This window comes from Saimiri boliviensis, chromosome 1, assembly GCF_048565385.1.
Source record: "Saimiri boliviensis isolate mSaiBol1 chromosome 1, mSaiBol1.pri, whole genome shotgun sequence".
NCBI lineage: Eukaryota > Metazoa > Chordata > Mammalia > Primates > Cebidae > Saimiri > Saimiri boliviensis.
In genome coordinates this window covers 224,648,731-224,671,877 of record NC_133449.1, presented here as the reverse complement: position 1 = coordinate 224,671,877, position 23,147 = coordinate 224,648,731, and the positions used below count along the sequence as shown (strand labels likewise).

At 35.9% G+C, this 23,147-nt stretch overlaps 1 long non-coding RNA gene across 2 annotated transcripts in view; it reads left to right on the top strand.

Annotated features, from left to right (window-relative positions):
• LOC141580868 (uncharacterized) overlaps positions 1-22,772 on the top strand; it is a 108,477-nt gene extending 85,705 nt beyond the window's left edge. The window contains exons 4-6 of one of the 2 annotated variants that reach the window (XR_012513272.1): positions 15,532-15,686; positions 17,483-17,637; positions 22,521-22,772. This is a non-coding gene — a long non-coding RNA (uncharacterized LOC141580868). Of the gene's footprint in view, positions 1-15,531; positions 15,687-17,482; positions 18,324-22,520 lie in introns of those variants that run through there. The other variant, XR_012513271.1, reaches the window with a different exon arrangement.
• Positions 22,773-23,147: the final 375 nt, after the last annotated feature.

The window sequence follows — 23,147 nt, the reverse complement described above, 5'->3', positions numbered from 1 at the left end:
TCTGGCATTTTTCTTGTTTATGTTCATCAGGTTGGCCCACAAACTACATTCTGATTATGGAAGATTCTGTCTTCACAATCTAAAAAATTGAATTAACCATTCTAGCAATATTGTATACCATGGACTTGGAATCTTGGTCATTGCTTCTTTTGTTTTCTGGTTTCAACTTTTTAGTAAGGGAAGCCTTTAACGTAAACCTAAATTATTACTAATAACAGCTGGTCTGGCGTGGTGGCTCATGCCTGTAATACCAGCACTTAGGGAGGCTAAGACGGGCAGATCACCTGAGGTAGAGTTTGAGACCAGCCTGGCCAGCATGGTGAAACCCCATCTCTACTAAAAATATAAAAATTAGGCCAGGCTGGTGGCAGTGCCTCAAATCCAGCTCTTTGGAGGGCTGAGGCAGGAGAAACACTTGAACTCTGGAGGGGGAGGCTGCAGTGAGCTGAGATCACCCGAGTTCCACCTCCTGCCAGATCAGCAACAGCACTGGATTCTCATAGGAGTGGGAACCCAGCTGTGAACTGCACATTTGAGGGATCTAGGTTGCATGTTCCTTAACAGAATCTAATGGCTGACAATCTGTCACTGTTCCTCATCACCTCCAGATGGGACCATCTAGTTGCACAAAAACAAGCCCAGGGCTCCCATTGATTGTACATTATGGTGAGTTGCATAATTATTTTGTTATACATTACAATGTAATGATAATAGGAAAAAAGTGCACAACAAATGTAATGCTTTTGAATCATCTTGAAACTTTTGTCCCTACTCAAGTCTGTGGAAAAATTCTTCTCCACAAAACCGGTCCCTGGTAACAAAAAGTTTGGGGACGACTGCACTATTGAATTTATTATTTTATTTATCACTTTTTATTTTCAGAAACTTTCACTTATAGCTATATCTTAGTCTAGAGCTTTTACTTGAAAAATATAAACGTCACTTTCAAAGGAAAAAATTATAATGTTAGAAAAATAGAAGGAGATATAAGTCCCTTATGCTAATAGCTCTCACAAAATTATAAAGCCAAACAAATTAAATATAAACTATAAAAACAATAAAATTCAAATTAACAACATCAATTTTTCTTTGACAAATAATGCTGTTTTGCTGAGACAAAATTACCTTTCATGATGTGGACACCAGTTTCTTAGGCACAGAATCTTTCAGGCAAACTGTCATAAAATTTTCCATTTCAAGCTGTACTAAGATTTTTATGGGTATATCAGTGACACTGCTTACTGTTTTGTCGGTGTGAATTGTGTTATTGTGCCCACTTTCCCTCCTGACTCCTTATTAGCCTGTGATAAAGTACTGCTATTGCCAACATAATATACAAACCTACCCACTCAAATATAATATGGATTATACAAACATACCAACTCAAATATAATAATATTTAGTCTTAGGCAGCCAGATGATTCAAAGCACTTAAAATAATTTTCAAAGGTTTTCTTGTCGAGTGTTCAGAGTTCTTAGGAATATCTTTAGAAAGTCCCAGGGAGCCTCAGAACTCAGTAGAGGAATATTAAATCAGCTATGACCAAAATACAGAAGAAATTACCTGAAAAAATTATACTAACATATCAGAATAAATATGTTAGCAAAAGAAAACGAAGTCAAAAAAATCAAGCAAATAGCATAAAAACAAAAGGGAAGATTCTTTAGACATAAGGTTGCAATATCAAAATGAGAAATTTAGAACAACATTATGAAAAGGAACAAGCAAATTGAATTTAAGGTTCAGTGGGTACATGTGCAAGTTTGTTACATAGGTGAATTGTGTGATACTGAATTTTGGGTTCCTATTGATTCTGTTACCCACATGGTGAACAGAGCGCCCAAGAGGATGTTCTCAGCCCTTTTCCCCTTCCGTCTCATCCCCTTTTGGGGTCCTCAGTGTCTATTGTCCCCATGTTCATGTCTGTGTGTATCCAAACACATTGGATTTCTAAAAATAAAAACCATGAAATAGAAGTTGTAGTGCAGGTCCTTGTATTTTTTCCCCTGTAAAAAGAAAAAACCAAAGCAGTGCTAATTTCAGGGTTAATGGTCATAGAAGGGTAGAGTCAGATTGAAAGTGAACTAAGGTTAGGACCAAATGCAAAAGAGCTAGAGCTCAAAGAAGGGTATTCAAAATCTAGCTAATTTAAACAGAACCCCAAACAAATTAAAGTGTGAAGAAAATGTCAAATGTGTTCAAAATTTTTCTTTAGGGATTTAGTTTTGGTTGGCAGCCAAGTCTTTGTCCTTTGATATGAATTGACTTCTATCTAAATCTGAGATGATTTTCATTTTCTTTTGTTACTTTTGCCTCCTGAAGCAGAATCCCTCTACCAGCTCCTTCTTGCCAACAGAAAAGAACAGCCTTGCAGGAGAGAAGAAAGGACCATAACTACAAGACTTTCCTACAGAGATGTATGATAATGACTTTCTGAGGTTTGGCAGCCGGGCCATCTCTGTGGCACTCTGCATTGGTCTTTTCCTTCTGTGTTTATTGAAATGCTAATTCAGTTGCAGTTTATAGTAACATCGCATTAATATTTTTCACCAAATTTTTTGTTATGATTTTCTCCAAATGTGAATACGGGGTTGATATTTGGGTACTACAATTCAAAACAAATTCATTTTTAAAGTTTTTATTGGCCAAATCTAGTTTCAACTTTCAAGCTAATTGAGGTAAAAGGTAAAGTAATAATGAGAACTTGTAAGAGATTCTTTCTTTGTTCACCTGTGCCAATACATTTTCTGTTTGTGATAACAAAAAGGGAAAAATAACCATAATCATACAATAAAACTATCACTTTTATGTGTTTTCCCTGTGTGTTTGCTTAAACATATGTTACATTTATGTAATCCATGCTTTTTGTATTCTTCTGGCTCCCATGAATTACATAAGCATTTTCATTTTGCTATATAGCATTTTAATCATAAGTAAAATTAATTTCTCGAGCTTTAAATATAATCACTCAAATATCATCAGTGCTACCACTTCTATTTACAGTTTTTAGATTTTATTTTTCAAAATATATATGTGAATAGTAACACATTTGTAGGAATTCCTGTTGGTGCTGCACAAATATCCCCTAGACCCTCATTGGCACATGCCCATGTTACTCTCTTAAAAGCATCTATGATGTGGTTCTTGAGAACATTATTTCAGCTGAAGTGTTTCTGAGTCAATGCCCCAGTAAACAATTTTTGGTCTAACAATGAGAATTAAAAGATAAAAAGCTCAGCTTCTTGAAACACAGATGTAATGACTTTAAGACATTGTGTGGTGGTTTATTCTTATTAGATGTGGAACTCTTCTAAAGAGAAACTAAGGCTGCAGCATTCCCCGTTGGCCTGACAACGCTTGTGGAGTTTCTACTTAACCAATCATCTTTTCTTCCCCTCTTTTCACAGAGTTCAGATCTGTACCATAATCTGAGGAGTCTTCCTTCTAATTTTTTCCTTCCTCTTTACGCTTCACATGTGTTTCCCAGATAAATCTCTTGTATACCTAATTCTATTTTGTCTGCTTTTCAAAAAAATCCAAACTAACAGAAGTAGTGCCAGGATTAGTAGAAGAAAACAAAGGTAAAATGAAATTTGGGAACTGGTCAACAAATAACCTAATGGTCAGAATGGTGGCAATGGGCATAGCAAGGATACCATGAAAATACGAGCTACAGCTGCTACCAGGATACGTTGGACTCCAGATGAAGAATGGAGTCACCATCCTGGCCAGAGTAATTGATGTTCATAAGCAGGAGGTGGAAAGACTACATTTACACAGTTGGTGCAAGTAGACAAATATATGGAACCTGGTTTACCCATGTGGATCTCTCTAAGTACCCTCATCTTCATTGTAACTGAATGGACATTTAAAACAATTAGAGCCTGAGAAGCACATGCTTTCCAAGGGCTTAGGCCCTCAGGAATGAAGGTTTAGATAACAGCACATGATTAGGCACCAAAATTTATGAAAGTAACAGCTGAAGGTTAGGGGCTTTTTATAATGGATAGAGTAGAAGAAAAAGGATGAGTATGATTTGTGACCCCAAAACCAACTACAGCAGTAGATGGTGTAGCTGGTGTTATCAGTCTCTCAATTTTAAGCTTCTTTTAAAGAAGGGAGGGTTATGGGAAACATTGCGAAGCCACTCCTTAAACTTGCATTGAGAATCAGATTTGTGCAATGCAATGGGTGAAATGTAAAATCTGTGAATCTATGCTCAGATCTTACTCTGCAAGGAGCATAGTTGTTTACTGTGCTAGCTGCCACCTTTCTGAATCCACCATTACATTTCTGCAGCAGGCATACTTCCTCAGAGCTACTCTCAGTGTATGACTGAGAGGGTGAGTTACTAATGCCAGCCCATTCTTGCTGGATCTGGGATTCCTCTAATATGAATGGGCTAAAACTCTTAGAACTATACTGATGTTTGAGACTCTCCCTGTCAAATCCTCCTTCTGCAAGTGGTAGACCTGCACTGCATTCTAAATGCTCTCTCTGACTACTCTTTCTTTCTTCCATTTATCCTTAACAGACATTTTCTCTAATAAATGTATTGGATGTTTATTCTGCTTCGCAGAGTACTCAATCTAACATGAGCATATTCCAAAGCTTCTCCCAGAGGATTTCAGGGGAAACTAAGTCCAGGGGCTCACAGCAATTATTAGTCTGCACATTAGCACACCCTGTTTTGAACTCTTTCATTCCATGTCTAATATCCCTATTCCTCTGCTAGTTCCTCCTGAGATTAAATTAATGTGGTGGTTTCTAAAAAATAAATCTACGAAGATTTTAATACTTCTTTCAAGAGGTGGAGCTAATTCCCTTCCCCTTGAGTATGAACTGGAATTACTCACACAGCTCTGATAAAGAGAATGTGGCAGAAATGATGTATGTGCCACTAATAGCCAGCAACAAACTAAGCCCTCCAGCCGAGAGTCATGTAAGAGAGCTCTTTCCCAGTTAAACCTTCAGATGGTGGTTGACAACCTGAATGCAGCTTCAGAAAAGACTTTGAAGAACTATCAATTAAGCCATTTCTGTACTCCCAACCCTCAGAAACTGTGAGATAAATGTTTGTCGTTTTAAGCTACTAACCTATGAGAAAACTTATCATGCAAAAATAGACAAGTAATACACCATTCAATCCATCACATGAATTTAATCACATATACTTAAATCCTTGTCTCAGGATCAACTCTGGAGAAATATTTATTTTGTTACATTGTGCTTCATTTTATTGTGCTTTGAAGATATTGTGGTTTTTACAAATTGAGGATTTGTGGTGACTCAGTGTCTAGTAAGTCCATTAGTGCCATTTCTTCCAAGAATATGTGCTCACTTTGTGTTTCTGATCATTAGTACTTTTTTAGTTGTAAAATATTTTATAATTAAACTACTAACATTGCTTTTTTTAAGACATAATGCTTTTGTACACTTAATAGATTACAGTATAGCATAAATATAACTTTTATAGGCACTGGAAAGCCAAAATATGAATATGACTCTTTATTGTGATTTTCACTCTATTGCAGTGGTCTGGAACTGCACCTGTGGTATCTCTGAAGTATGCCTGTGGGATTTTGCAAGGCTATGTTTGTGTTATACGTTTGTGTTACTTGTCTAGTTTTGCTCAAAAAGTTTGCTAATAATTTAGTAGCTTAACACAACAAACATTTATCTTATATAGTTTCTGAGGGTTGGGAGCATATGAGTTTATATAAATGTACACACACGTGAAACTATGTATAAGTATGTATATATGCACACACATATTTTATAATATATGTACATATATATAGATACATACATACTTTAGCACATGAGTAACAAGAGTTTATTTTTTTTTGCTTTTAACATATTTTGAGTAATCTTAAAAATGTTTATATATGGGGGAATCCCAAGATGGCTGAATAAGAGGCAGCTCCATAAAGCAGCTCCCAGCAAGAGAGACACAGAAGCTGAGTGGTCTCCACAATTTCAAACGAGGTACCAGGTTGATTTTGTGGGTCTGGTTGGACAGTGGGTATAAACCAAATAGGGCAAGTTGAGGCAAGGTGGGGTACTGCCCCACCCAGGTGGTGCATGCAACTGATCGGAGGACCAGGGTATCTTCCACTCTGGGACTTCAGTTCAGATACAGCACTCCACCCAAACCCTCTACAACCCACAGAACAGATCATCTTAGCCGGGCTGAAAAGGCTTAGTGAGCTGCCTGAACAGGACAGAACAGCAACTTCAGTCAGCATGAGGGCTGTCAGCATAGATCTAGGTGGAAGCACTGGCTGATGCGGAGAAAGCCCAAAAGCCAACAGAGCTACCCACCCCCCAGTAAGAAGAGAAACAATGCAGGGAAACAGCCCAAATGGCAGGACAGTCCCCACCCCTCCACTGTCCTGTGCAAAAGCCCAGCAGCCTAAAAAGCTCTCACTGCAGAGTTATGCACCCAGAACATCAGTTAGAAAGTGACCAGGAACAATCGTGCTCTGCAGGGGGTAGAGAAGCCACCATTACCAAAAGCCAGCCTAATTTTTCTGAGTAAATAAAAGACACAGAAGCTCCACTGAATCTGGGGCAGCCCAGCAGCACCTCTGCAGGCAGACAAAAAAAAAAGGCCACCTCCCCAAGCAGCTACCAGAGATCAAAGCTATATAAATCCAAGAGATGGGAAGAAATCAGCACAAGAAGAATGAAACCATCAAAAACCAGAAGGTCTCTCCCCAACCATGAGATCACAACTCCTCACCAGCAAGGGAACAAAGCTGGATGCAGAACAAATTTGATGAATTGACAAAAGTAGGCTTCAGAAGGTGGGTAATAACAAACTTCTCTGAGTTAAGGGAACATGTTCTATCCCAATGCAAAGAAACTGAAAGCCTTGAAACAAGGTTAGATTAAATGCTAACGAGAATAACCAGCTTAGAGAAGAACATAAATGACTTGCTGGAGCTGAAAAACACGGAACAAGAACTTCATGAAGCATACACAAGTTTCAATAGCTGAATAGATCAAACAGAAGAGAGGATATCAGAGATTGAAGATCAAATTAATGAAATGAAATAATAAGGCAAGAAAAGAAAACAAAGAGTGAAAAGAAATGAACAAAGCCTTAAAGAAATATGGGATTATGTGAAAAAACCTAATCTATGCCTCATCAGTGTACTGGAAGATGATGGAGAGAACAAATCCAAGCTGGAAAACACTCTTCAGGATATTATCCAGGATAACTTCCCCAACCTAGCAAGGCAGACCAATGTTCAAATACAGGAAATGCAGGGAACACCACAAAGATACTCTTCTAGAAGAGTAACCCGAGGGCACATAATTGTCAGGTTCAATGGGGTTGGAACAAAGGGAAAAAATACTAAGGGCAGACAGAAAGAAAGGTCGGGTCACCCACAAAGGGAAGCACATCAGACTCACAGTGGATCTCTCGGAAGAGAGTGGGGGTCAATATTCAACATCCTTAAAGAAAAGAACTTTCTACACAGAATTTCATATCCAACCAAACTAAGATTCATAAGTGATGGAGAAATGAAACCCTTTACAGACAAGCAATTGCTGAGAGATTTTCTCACTACAAGAGCTTCTGAAGGAATCACTAAATACAGAAAGGAAAAACCAGTACCAGCCACTGCAAAAAAGAACCAAATGGTAAAGACTGAAGACACAATGAAGAAATTATGCCAACCAAAGGGCAAAGCAACCAACCAGTAAAAAAAATGGCAGGAACAAATTCACACACACCAATATTAACATTAAATGTAAACGGACTAAATGCCCCAATCAAAAGACACAGACTGGAAAATTGAATAAAAAGCCAAGAACCATCAATGTGCTGTATTCAAGAGACCCATCTCACTTGCAAAGGAACACACAGACTTAAAATAAAGGGATGGAAGCAAATGGAGAGCAGAAAAAAGCAGGGGTGGTAATCCTACTCTCTGATAAAACAGACCTTAAACAAACTAAAATCAAAAGAGACAAAGAAGAGCATTACATAATAGTAAAAGGATCAATACAACAAGAAGAGCTAACTATTCTAAATATATATGCACCCAACACAGGAGCACCCAGATACATAAAACAAGTCCTTAATGACCTACAAAGAGACTTAGACTCCCCCACAATAATAGTGGGAGACTTTAAGACTCCACTGTCTATATTAGACAGATCAATAAGATAGAAAATCAACAAGGAAATCCAGGACTTGAATGAAGATCTGGACCAAACAAACTTAATAGACATTTACAGAGCTCTTAACCCCAAATCCATAGAATATAACTTCTTCTCAGCATCACAACGTGCTTACTCTAAAATTGACCACATAATTGGAAGTAAATCACCTCTCAGCAAATGCAAAAGAAAATAAATCATAGCAAACAGTCTCTCAGACCACAGTGCAATCTAATCAGAACTCAGGATTAAAAAACTAGAACTGCATAACTTCATGCAAAATGAAAAACTGGCTCCTGAATGTAGACTGGAAAACAATGAAATGAAGGCAGAAATAACGATGTTTTTCAAAACCAACGCGAACAAAGACACAACATACCAGAATCTTTGGGACATATTTAAAGCAGTGTCTAAAGCGAAATTCATAGCAATAATGCCCACATGAGCAGTAAGGAAAGGTCTAAAATCAATATCCTATCATCAAAATGGAAAGAGTTAGAGGAGCAAGATCAAAAAAAAACTGAAAAGCTAGCAGAAGACAAAAAATAACTAAGATCAGAGCAGAACCGAAGGAGATAAGAGACAGAAAAAGAACCTTCAAAAAGTCAACAAATCTACGAGCTGGTTTTTTGAACAGGTCAACAATATAGATAGACTGCTAGCCAGACTAATAGAAAAGAGAGAAGAATCAAATCAATGCGATAAAAAACAGTAAAGGGGACATCACCACCGATTCCACAGGCATACAAACTACCATCAGAGATTACTACAAACAACTCTATGCACACAAACTAGTAAATCTGGAAGAAATTGATACATTCCTGGGCGCTTGCACTCTCCCAAGACTAAACCAGGAAGAAGGTGAATCCCTGGATAGAAGAATAACAAAGGCTGACAGTGAAGCAGCAATTAATAGCCTACCAACTAAAAAAAGCCCAGGTCTTGATAGGTTCACAGCCAAATTCTATCAGACATACAAAGAGGAGCTGGTACCATTGCTTCTGAAATTATTCCAATAATACAAAAAGAGGGAATCCTCCCCAACTTATTTTATGAAACCAACATCATCCTAATACCAAGATCAGACAGAGGCGCAACTAAACAAAACTTCAGGCCAATATCCATGACGAACATCCACACAAAAATCTACAATAAAATACTGGCAAACAGAATGCAACAGCAAATCAAAAAGCTTATTCAATATGATCAAGTGGACTTCATCCCGGGGATGGGAGGCTTGTTCAACATATGCAAGTCTATCAATGTAATCCATCACATAAACAGAACCAAAGACAAAAACCACGATTATCTCAATAGATGCAGAGAAGGCCTTCAACTAAATTCAACAGCCCTTTATGCTAAAAATTCTCAATAAACTAGGTATTGATGGTACGTATCACAAAATAATAAAAACTACTTAAGACAAACCCACAGCCAGTATCATATTGAATGGGCAAAAACAGGAAGCATTTCCTTTGAAATCTGGCAAAAGACAAGGATGCCCTCTCTCACCACACCTATTCAGTATAGGATTGGAAGTCTCAGCCAGAGCAATCAGGCAAGAAAAAGAAATAAAGCGTATTCAATTAGGAAAAGAGGAAGCCAATTTTTTTCCATTTGCAGATGACATGATTGTATATTTAGAAGACCCCATCATCTCAGCCCAAAATCTCCTGAAACTGATAAGCAACTTCAGCAAATCTCAGGATACAAAATCAATGTGCAGAAATCACAGGCGTTCCTATACACCAATAACAGATAAACAGAGAGCCAAATCAAAAGTGAACTCCCATTCACAATTGCTACAAAGAGAATAAAATACTTAGGAGTACAACTAACAAAGGATGTAAAGGACCTCTTCAAGGAGAACTACAAACCACTGCTCAATGAAATAATAGAGGACACAAACAGATGGAAAAACATTCCATGCTCATGGTTGGGAAAAATCAACATCATGAAAATAACCATATTACCCAAAGTAATTTATAGATTCAATGCCATCCCCATCAAGCTACTGATGACCTTCTTCACAGAACTGAAAAAAACCACTTCAAACTTCATATGGAACCAAAAGAGAGCCTGCATAGGCAAAACTATCCTAAGCAAAAAGAACAAAGCTGGAGGCATCATGCTACCTGATTTCAAACTATACTACAATGTCACAGTAATCAAAATAGCATGGTACTGGTGCCAAAACAGAGACATAGAGCAGTGGAACAGAGCAGAGGCCTCAGAAGCAACACCAAACATCTACGATCATCTGATCTTTGACAAACCTGACAAAAACAAGCAATAGGGAAAGAATTCCCTGTTTAATAAATGGTTTTGGGAAAACTGGCTAGCAATGTGCAGAAAGCAGAAACTGGACTCTTTCCTGACACCTTACACTAAAATTAACTCCAGATGGACTAAAAATCTAAACATAAGACCTAGCACCATAAAAACACTAGAAGAAAACCTAGGCAAAACCATTCAGGACATAGGCATAGGCAAGGACTTCATGGCTAGAACACCAAAAACAATGGCAAAAAAAGCCAAAATAGACAAATGGGAGCTAATTAAATTTAAGAGCCTCTGCGCAGCCTAAGAAACAATCATTAGAGTGAATCAGCAACCAACAGAATGGGAAAAAATTTTTAGAATCTATCCAATCTAACAAAGGGCTAATTCCCAGAATCTACAGAGAACTAAAACAGATTTATAAGAAAAAAAAAACAAACAAACACATTCAAAAGTGGGTGAAGGATATGAACAGACACTTTACAAAAGAAGACATCTATGAGGCCAACAAACACATGAAAAAATTCACTGATCATTAGAGAAATGCAAATCAAAACCACACTGAGATACCATCTCATGCCAGTTAGAATGGTGATCATTAAAAAATCTGGAGAAAACAGATTTTGGAGAGGATATGGAGAAACAGGAACACTTTTACACTGTTGGTGGGAGTGCAAATTAGTGCCACCATTGTGGAAGACAGTGTGGCGATTCCTCAAGGACATAGAAATAGAAATTCCATTTGACTCAGCAATCCCATTACTGGGTATATAACCAAAGAATTATAAATTGTTCTATTATAAAGACAAATGCACATGTATGTTCATTGCAGCACTATTTACAATAGCAAAGATCTGGAACCAACCCAAATGTCCATCACTGATAGACTGGATAAAGGAAATGTGGCACATATACACCATGGAATACTACATACCCATAAAAAATGATGAGTACATGTCCTTTGTAGGGACATGGATGAATCTGGAAACCATCATTCTCAGCAAACTGACACAAGAACAGAAAACCAAACACTGCATGTTCTCACTCATAGGCAGGTGTTGAGCAATTAGAACACGTGGACACAGGGAGGGGAGCATCACACACACTGTGAACAGTTGGAGGGTGCTAGGGGAGGGTCACCGGGAGTGGGGAGGGTGGAGAGAGATAAAGAGGGGAGAAACACCAGATGTGGGTGATGGGGGGGATGAAGGCAGCAAACCACCTTGCCATGTATGTACCTATGCAACAATCCTGCATATCTGCACGTGTACCCCAGAACCTAAAGTACAATAAAAAAAAAAGTTCATGTATGTGGCATCATTATTAATCACTTGCTAGTATTCCTTTATTTGAATGGTTTATAGTGTTTATTCTCTATTTGGTGAGGAATTCAAGACATTTCCCATTCATAGGCTCTTGTGTTCTACTTCTTTAAAAATAAATAAAATATACTAGATTATAGCCATTGATTAAAAACGCAAAACATTTAATCACTTGTGCCTTATTCTGTGACACAATTCAAAATTTTACTCATCTTGCTGCTATAATTAGATGAAGGACAGATGGTAAAGGTTTAAAATGATGTGTTTATTAAAATTATGTAGGTTGCCAAATAATTTCTCACTATCACATGTGTTTGTTCATTAACTGCTTCATTGAGACAGGGTTAATGAAATTTGAAGTGGGATACATAGAATAATAAGTGACTCTGGTCTCTGTATGTACAATGTCTGTTTACTATTAAAGAGGACAGAAAAGAATGTTGTGACCAACTCTTCCTAATAACTTTAGCTTAATCATATTTAAATATGATAAAACCTTCTAAGAAGTCTTAGATGAGTTAATAAAGCCGATAATCTTTCTGGGTATATGGCAGATTCTGACACGAGTTATGACTTTTCTGTGTGAATGTAGATATATCTCAAATAAAAGTAAGCACTAAGAGATTTTATTATGAGAAAGATCAGGTACAGTGGCTCATACTTGTAATCCCAGTACTTTGGGAAGCCAAGGCAGGAGGATTGCTTGAGCCCAGGCATTCAATATTAGCCTGGGCAACATAATGAGAATTCTATATCTACTTTAAAAAAAATATCTGGGCATGGTGGTGCACTCCTGTAGTCCCAGTTACTCCAGAGGCTGAGTCAGAGGGATCTTGGAACCCAGGAGTTTGAGGTTGCAGTGAGCCATGATAGGGCCATTGCACTCTAGCCTGGGCAACAGAGTGAGACTCTGTCTCAAAAATATATTTGTAATTAAATACAAAGAGATGAGTGCAGTGGCTCATGGAAACGAAGAAGAGGAATTCACTAGACATTAAAGACAATTGAAATCAAGGACTCCTCAGTGCCATTAGTCTATTTCTTGACTCATTTTCTCTAAATGCAGGTCAGTGTCCTCTAATTTTTGATCCATAGTATTCCTAAGTAATGATAAAACAAAAATTATAACAGCCGCCACCATCAGTTATTGAATATTCGCTAAACATCAGGTACTCAATGAATATTTTATCCTGTATAATCCTCACAGGGGTCCAGTAAGGTAGGCACTTCTATTATAACCAATTTACATGTGAAACCGAGGCACATAGATTAATGACTAGCCTTTGATTGTACATCTATTAAGTGATAAAGAAAGAAATCAAACTTAGTCCTAATTTGAGAGGCTCTGCTTTGTTGCTGCTGTTCCACACTACAATTCAGAGTCTCTGAGAGAGACTAACTTGACTTTCTGAGTACTAAGTTCAAATTCCTCTGAAATGACTTCCTGCCACAGCATGGATAACATCCTCACAGCTGGGTCAGGTCTGCTGTGCTCAAAGGCATTTCTGCCTGAAACAATAGGGATAATTGGATCAATGAAAGCCTTTTCTATAAATTAAAAAAAAAAAAAGTTTATGGCTAGGGTAATCAAGAGAGTCTAAAATGATGAGGAAATTTGAAGAAATATCAAGTTTTTGCTAGATTTGGAAAAGTAAATAATGATTTTTTTTTTTTGGTTTTTAATGGATGATTAAATAGTACTTACATAAAAAAGAGCACAGTGTACTTCAAGAAAGAAGTGTTTTATTCGAGTACTTCAATGACAGCTGATTCAATTTTACAAGTGTAATTTTTAAATTAATGTTTTAAAATTAGGAGGTATTCTTTGTTATGGCTCAATTTTAAAGTACAATTTAGGGTTGAAGGGCACAATGCTGTATAATACTAACCATCCTTGAGAGTTACATTTTTATGTTGGGTAGTACCTCTACAAGGACTTTTGGTGAATTTATGGATTGTAGAAAGCTTTAGAAAGGTTTACAGTGAGAGGTGAGTAAAGCATGTCATATCCGTGAGCTATTTGCTCATGAATTTTTCCTATTTTTCTACTGGATCTTTGGTACTTTGTATCTCAGTTTTCAAGAGTAATTTTTAAATTAGGGATATTTAGCTCTTGTGGGATATTGCAAATAGTTTTTCCTTGTTTGTCAATGTGTTTTGATATTGGTTATGGTGCCTTTTTTGACATGCAGTTTTTAAAAAATGTTTTTATGTAGCCAAATATATTTTTGAGTTATTTTGCATCATTTAGGAAGGAAAATTAGGAAGGTTGGTTATTACACACCAACTATTATTTATAGTTTTAGATACTTCTGGAATACTTTAAGACTATGAAGTTCAAAACTAATATAAAACCTTGCTGGAGGGCCAAAAACAAAATAAATTTACCGATGTATTTATGAAAAAAGCAAATTATTTTAAAATATTAGCACATACCAGGCTGGGTGCAGTGGCATACGTGTGTAATTCCAACACTTTGCAAGGCCAAGGCCAGTGGATCATCTGAGGTCAGGAAGTTTGAGACAAGCCTGGCCAACATGGTGAAAATGCGTGTCTCCTAAAAATATAAAAAAATTATCTGGGGATGGTGGTGAGCTCTGTAATCCCAGTTACTCGGGAGGCTGAGAAAGGAGAATCGCTTGAACCAAGGTGGTGGAGGTTGCAGTGAGCCAAGATTGTGCCATTGCACTCCAGCAACAGTGTGAGACTTTATCTCAAAAAAAAAAAAAAAAAAAAGAAAAAGAAAAAGAAAAAAAAAATAGCACATACACACCCTTTGTATCAAACTTAACTCTTTTTTTTTTTTTTTTTTTTTTTTTTTTTGAGACAGAGTTCACTCTCGTTACCCAGGCTGGAGTGCAATGGCGTGATCTCGGCTCACTGCAACCTCCACCTCCTGGGTTCAGGCAATTCTCCTGTCTCAGCCTCCTGAGTAGCTGGGATTACAGGCACGCGCCACCATGCCCAGCTAATTTTTTGTATTTTTAGTAGAGACGGGGTTTCACCATGTTGACCACGTTGGTCTTGATCTCTTGACCTCGTGATCCACCCGCCTCGGCCTCCCAAAGTGTTGGGATTACAGGCTTGAGCCACCCGCCCAGCCCAAACTTAACTCTTTCGTTCCCTAACATGAACCTTATCAGGTAGAAAGATCTCTGTATTATGTTCCCCATGCCCAAACAATGTTTAGTCTGTTCTGCACGAGCTATTCCCTCCTGCGAAATTTCTTGTCTGTTGCAATTGGTTTTTAGAAAGGTGTTCTATATTTTACTGAGAAAGTTGTATATTTTATATAGTCAAGAGTTACCATGTACTAGAGAGATGTGATAACAAAGGAGGGGAAAGAACTTAGTTATTAGAAGGGCTTAGGTTCAAATGCTGCAAATACCAATACTGACACTTATTAGATGCTGACCATGATCCTTAACCCAGATGAGCCTATTTTATAAATTGGGATTCATATTTAACTTTCTAAGCTGTACTGTATAAATGTTATTTTAAATCTTCCTTTAAGTTTAAATTTCCTTTAATTTTCCCATTTCCTTGGCCTTAAGACCTTTCTGGTTGCCCAATAGTATTTTATTCCCTCTGTTTTCTGAAACTGAAAATACTACTAGAAACTTGTTTAATTATAAATTGTCTTCTTGCTCTTTCACATATGTGCATCTCCTCCGGTGCTGAAATGTTCAATACAATATGGATGCGATTTTCTGATAGGTTATTGATTGTTAAATCCTCTCTTTGCATATACAGGTTTACAGACAAAATTCATGGCTGTGGCTGTGTCTTCATGAAATGACTAATTTGAAAAAGGCACAGTTGGACTCTAGTCAAATCATCAGTCTAACAAAAAACCTCTTAAAATGCTTTGCTGAATTAAAGCATTTACTTCCTAAATAATTGGGCAGGTAAACAAATAATTTTATTTCATGTTATCTGCAAATAAACTATCTATGTATAAAGACATAGTATGAGAAAGTTATGGATATTTGGATAATAGTTTAGTAATAAGTACAAATAAATCTGCATAAAGATATATTTATTAACAAATGTAATTGTGATTTTTGTGTTTATATTTTAATTCTTTGTACATGGTCTTATCTTTTAGTATGTAATCTTCATGATAATGCCAAAACATTTTACAGCTACTCATCGTTTCATAAATTAAAAATAAGGAAACTATCTTAAAAACGTATGAATGAAGGCAAGTTCATGCCAGGCTATTGATTGCATTGTTATAGTTTCCTAATATTCTGTTCTATGTATGCGTCTTTGAAGAACTAATTTCATTTGGTGAAGGATGCTTAGTAAGAGTAGGAGATTTTAGTATATCCCAATATTTCTCATCCTTTTCATTGTTACCATGCTAAGCAGTCTTTTTAAACATTAAAAAAAAATCTACCCTGGAAATTTAATATTACAGAATGTACCTATTTTTGTAACATGTATATATATACATATCTATGTATATATATTTTTGTAATATGTATATATATACCCACATACATATTATATAAAATATATAAAATAAATACAAAATAATTATGTTTTTTTGTTCCCTCTGAACTTCCATGCCAATAATCAGTTGTTATTCCCACTGGGGCAGTTTTGAGAATACATGGAATAGACTCATTAATAAACTTAAATCTCGCTAATTTAGACATGTCAGGACTGTATCTGATGTTAAAAACATCAGCTGGAAGTCCTAATCATACTCTGAGTATTGAGGTAGAAGTAGGTTTATCTCAAAGAACTTTGAATTTTCTTCCAGATTGCAAACAGAACTTTTTAAATGTTAAAATTATTTTGCCTTTTCTAAACTGCATGTCTTTATATAAAAGATACATATTTTTATAACATGGCACTTCTGTGTTTACCCAATTCATAGAAAATCAGAGTATAGCAGAAGTCAATTTTTAACCAGTGGAAACTATTTTCTTTCTTGATTTATCCCTTTGTGCATATAATCTTCTATTTCTTATAAAAATTATAAATGAGAAAAAGTTGGGGAGAAATGGGGGAGGGATGGGGGGGTGGGGAGGTGGGAAGAGATAGCATAGGGAGAAATGACAGATACAGGTGAGGGGAAGGAAGGCAGCAAACCACACTGCCATGTGTGTACCTATGCAACAATCTTGCATGTTCTTCACATGTACCCCAAAACCTAAAATGCAATAAAATAAAGAAAGAAAGAAATAAAGAATATTTGAAGATGAGCTACAAAACAAATTCTTTTCCATAAAGTTATTTCCTTATTACATGTCTCAGTAAAATTTCTTTAATAATAGTGTTTTTATATCTATCTGATTAATTTTTTACGTATTAATGTCTTTCATAGAACCTGCAGAATATTCTCACATAATCTTTCTACAAAATTTTATTTGAAAACTTAATTAAGTTGATTTCCAAATGGCTTATTATTGTATGATTAAAATTATTAAAAAATTAATTTGTACTTATCATGAATTACGACTCTTAGTTTCTTCTAATTAGAATTTATATATTTTTTTCTCCTGTTGTCATCTAAATATTTTGTGAAAAATAAAAATGAATAGTCATCACTAAATTTAAAAAGGCAACATTCTATCATCAAAATATTACCTTGTTTCTTCTCTGAGGTAAGTGGATGGATAGTCTATATTAAGCAGGCCCATACATTTGCAATAACTAAGACTACTGCTTTGTAATAATTTTACTCTTCCAGGTTTGGTCTCTGGGATTGGAACTGTGCAGAGTGCAAGTTGGTAGAGCTGGAGAGCAGAGATACATCAGGGACAATGAAGAAAACCTCTTCGCTATTCTTCAACTCCTTTCTCTGTTATTGGATTCATATATTGAGCTTCTACAAATGTTTTTGTTGTAAGAAAATGTTCTCCTATCATAAAACCAAAGGAAAAAAGAAATTGACAATGACACTTGGAACTTTCAACAAAAAGTGTGGTGGTTGAAAATTTTACTCAGGAAATTAACTTTCTTATGAACACCTGAAGAGGTTCCATGACAGTATTTCTTAGATTTCTGTCCCAGCTTTTATCTGTATTCACACACACATATTCCAGGAGAAAAAAAATCTATCTTCCCTAGTGCCTTCAAATAACATTTATTTACCTTAAATATATACATACAAATGATTCCCAAATAAACATAACTTTCTTTAAACTTTTTATGAAGCTTCAGACTTACATGGTGTGGCTAATTAATTCATTTATGTATTCAACCTATTCAGCCAGATTTATTGAATATGTACTACTTTCCAATTATTTTTTTAAAATCTTGGAATAGAGCATGAAACAAAACAGTATGTCCTTCTGCCAGAACAGCTATCTCAGTGTCCTGTAGACACTTCAAAGATTATTTATTCAAGAACTCCTGTTATCCTTACTATGATTAGTAGTTTCATGATTTAACTAATTATGTATACTACATTAACATTAGTAGCTCAAAGCATATCCTCACTAATATAGTCCCTAAGGGAAAGGAAAAAATTTAAATCTAAGGCAACATGATCAGATTTGCATTTTTAAAAAGTATTTATTTTTAGATTCTTACATAAAGTGGTATTTATTGTGTATAACATGATGTTATATATATATATATATATATATATATATATATAAAATATAATGAAATGGTTAAATTCAGCTAATTAACAAACACATTACTTCACATTTATTATCTTTGTGTTGCAAACACTTATCCACTCCCTTAGCATTTTTCAAGAATAGAACATATTGTCATAAGCTATAGTCACTATGCTGTACAGTAGATCTCTTGCACTTACTCATCTTATCTGACTATAAATGATGTATCCTTTGATCAACAGCTCCATAATGCACCATGCCTCTACCACCCTAGCATCTGGCAACCACCATTTTACTCTCTATTTCTATGAGATAAACATTTTTAGATTCATGAGTGAGAACATACAGTATTTGTCTTTTTGTGCCTAGCTTATTTCACTTAACATTATGTCCTTTAGGTATATCCATGTTATCACATATTACAGAATTTCCTTTGTTTTCATGGCTGAATAGTATTCCTTTTGTATGTATATATACCACATTTTCTTTATCCATTCATCTGTTGAAATTTTCATTTTAAAGGAGAGGAGTTTGGAAAGATGGTGGTAAGAGAGACATAGTCAAACCTATCTAATCTTTGAATAAAGGCAGGCAAAATAACTAGTAAGGCTAAACCAATGACATGAACAATATTCACAGAAAAAATAGGTAACAAGGCATCCCTGTGGATTCCATAGACCAGCAAGTTGGCAAAAATGCCAGCATTTACATGACCTATATATTGTTGGTCTCTCAATCGGAAGAAGTTAAAAAAAGAAACAGAAATTCTGGTACATTGGAGAAACATTCCACAGACACACACTGAAAAGATTTGGGGGCAGATCTGAGTAGAAGAACAGGTGAATTCATTCACACCAATTCACAGGGAAAAGCAAAGGGCTGTGAAGTGACAAGGTATAACCATGATGGAGCAGTCTGAATCCTGTGGCATAGTGAAACTGACAAGACAAAGCCCCATGCTAAGGAGAAACTTCTGGGAGTTGAATTCAAAATTAACAAGAAAAGGCAATAGGAAATGAGGAGATTCAGATAAAAGTAGGAAAGCAGCCTAGGAAATTATACAAACATGTTTGATCAATTTGCCAAACCAACGGAAGAGGGATCTATAGAGATTAAAAAAATAAAATAAAAAAAGACACATATCTTTCAAAAACATCAAGTTTTCCTAGGCCACACAAACAGCCTAAAAGCATAGGAAAATTAATTTCACATAATAAATAAACAACAAAATAATTTTAGTCAAAGAATAAGAAGCAGAGTAACACCCCAATGAGCAGTAAGAGTGCATTAAAGTGACTTGCTCATAGAACAGATGAATACAGTCACCTAGTATCTCAAAATGATCAAAAACTCATTTTAGAATGACAGATGCTATGAAAGGACAACAAAAGTCAATTCAGAAATGAAATGATTTGAGGTAAAGAAGATTTGATGAGAGAAGACACACTCAGTAAATAAAATAAAAAGCCATTTCAGAAATGCAAATGATATTAAAAGGAACATAATGGTAAAAATGAGTGATATTAGAAAAAAATATATAAGATTGAAAGTATAGAAATTTTAAAAATAAAAACATAAAAATTTAGATATAAAATATGATGTACAGGAGGTATACACACATATATAACTTCTTTTTTTTCTTCAGCATGGAGACAAAAAGCTTCTGAAGAACAAAAAAGAAAAAAAACCCTATGAAACAGAGCAAAAATAAGAAAAATTTCTTAACATAAAAGATAACTTGATGCTACATACTCAAAGGACATTGCTAAAATCAGCTGAGAAAGGCAAGACATTATACTGTCAAACTTGTCAAACTACAAAATTTTAAAGAAAAAAGAAAAAATCTTTTGGGAATTAAGGCATAAAGAGCAAGTCGTTTATAAAAAAAGAATTTCAGGTTGTCTATATTTTTTACAGGAAACTTGATGCTAGAAGAAATTGAAATAACATATTTAAGATATTTAATTTAAAAATGAACCATAAAATTTTATATGTAGTGAAAATGAAACTTAAGGCAAACAAAAAATGAAGACACTGACATAAGAAATGATAAACGTTAAATATTTTTTACCTATTTACTGGAATAAAATAGATAACTTATCAGTGCAATGCTCTATGCTCTGTGAATGTATACATGCTAAATTTGTTAAAAGTGTAGGAAGAAGCAGGATCCTGTATGAGTATTAACTGGGATACTAAGGCAATAGCTTTACTTCAGCTCAGATCCTGAGGTGACAGAGTGTTGTGGAAAGAAGAGGTTACAAGCTCACTTAAATATACTAGCTTACATTAGGAAACCATAAAAAAATAGGAAGAGAGAGTGTTAAGATTATTATATTAATTTTTTAGTCTAAAATTAAAATTTTGAAAAAATAAAACACTCCCTAAAAGACAAAATATATTCATTCTCCTGAAACAAAGAAACAAATAAAACAATATGACATAACTGATGAACTATAATGATGTAAATTGGATTAATTCACTTAATAAAATAAAAATACCTGCAGAATATTGATTGACTAACAAAACTAATTCAACATTCTACTATTCATACAAGGCTCACTTAAATATAAACAGAAGGTTAAAAATTAAAAAGATAAATATACAAGAGGACTTCAAATAAAGGGAAAGAAGGTCACAATATTAATCTCTGATTAAAACGGAAATCAGGTAAAAAGGGAAATGTGATAGTTTACTTGACCTCTTTGTGGGACTTGAGAAGGAGTTGGCTGGTTTACTCAGCTCACAGCTCTCAACCCCTTGCAGTAGTGGGAGCACGCAGGTGAGCTGGGGAAGAGGCTAATACAAAGGCTTCTGGGCAACTGGCAGGAGCAGAACTACGTGTGGGCCTGTGGCAACATCTAGCGGATGCCCGAGAATCCCGGAGCCCCAGAGGGCATGTGTTAGAGTGTGCTTTTTTCGCTTTGCTATCAATGGATGGCTGAAGTGTTAAACAGCTCAGTGGAGAGTCAGTGTGAGAGCCTCTTGCACCCACACCTGGATCCTTGTCTGCTTCCAGGAAGAATCAGGTTGCACAAAGAAATCAAAGGGTGGTGAATGTGGAGGATGTTATTGAGCACTGGAAGTTGCTCTCAGCTGGATGGGGAGCTGGAAATGGGACAGAGCGGGAAGGTGGTCTTCCCCTGCAGTTAGGTCATCCTGGAGGAACTCTTCTTTGAGATCCCATCATCAAGCCGTCCCTCTGAAATCAAGCTGCTTTTCTCTGATATCTGGCTGCTGCTTCTCTTCTCTCCTTCTCTGCTGTTCTGCCACCGCATCAGTGAGCACTGGGGTTTTTATGGGTTACAGGACGAGGGGCAGGGTGAGCCAGGGTGGTTTTGGAAAAGGAAGCAGCGTTTTGGCAGGAAAACAGGAATGCATGTTCTCACTTTGGGCTGTGGGTCCAGGCTTGAGGATGTGGCCCTAATCGGGGATTGACCTCCCTCTTCTACCCAGTATTTCCCTGACTTCTGTCTGTATCAAAAGAATTTTTTTAAAACCTAAAAGAACATGTTATAGTTCTAAAGGCTCCACTCACAATGAAAGTTTATAAATACTTAAATACTTAACAACAAACAAACCATTAATTTTCTTAAAACAGAAAAGATAAACTATACAATAAAAGAGAAACACACTAATGACAGAATAAACGTTCTTAATCCAAGATTAAGCAAGTTGAACAAACATTAGTAAGCTTGTAGATCTGGAAACATGATCAATGATGTTATATATATAATTTATACTATATGTAATTAATCTTAAAATACATAACTAATCTTAAGAACGGATAATATAGCCTACTTTCAAATACACATAGCATATTCATGAAAATTGGCCATATTTTAAACTATAATATCATATATAGAGATGTATATAAATATATACACCTCTATATATACATACATATATACATATATATACATATATGTGTTTATGTAGCTAAGTTGTAATTACAATTCTCTTCCCTGGATGTTTTGGGTTAGTGCTGTTTTTGCCACAAGAAAAGTGTTGTGAGACGCATGTGGAATTGAAGCAGCAGCCATGGTCACACTTAGGTCAGTGTGGTTATGCAGGTTGTCAGGGATCTACTGCTGCAGTTTGTGGCAGAACAGCTGGGTCATTAACTCCTGCAATTCACACCAAATATGCCTCCTCTTTCAGTATTGCCAAGTCCTGGACCAATCTGTGTGCAGGTCTCTGGCAAAATGTGTCATCTCTTCTGCATTCCACCTACATCATTAAATTTGGAGGACGGGAGACAGTGAAAGACTGATGCAAACTCTGAAGAGAAACTGATGTGAGTTCTAATTCTTTCTCAAAATTCCAATATTCCTTCTTCCTTTTCAGGCTTCAGGTCCACCGCTAAACTAAGGACCAGACTTTACCTTGACTTCTTCTCATAGTTACTTTAATTCAAATCCCTCTAACAAATTTCTTATATTACTCCTAGTGGTTCTGTGAAAGATTTCATTTTTCAGAACTGGCTTTAACAATATTTGCCACCCTACATGTTATTTCAGAACCTTGTTATTCCTGCATGAAATGATAAATTCTGTTGCCTCTCTTCTAGCTACTTGAAACTGAAAGAACCTTTGTATTAGCTCAACTAATAAAATAGGACAGGAGTGACTATTGAGACTTCTGAGTCCAGGACATAGAAAATGATAGAGCTTCTGCTGACTCTTAGGATGCTTGATATTGAATCTCAGCTACCAGGTTGTGAAAAAGTTCAGGACACATAGAGAGGCTCACATAAGAAGCATTAAGACCTTCATCCTTCAGTCCAAG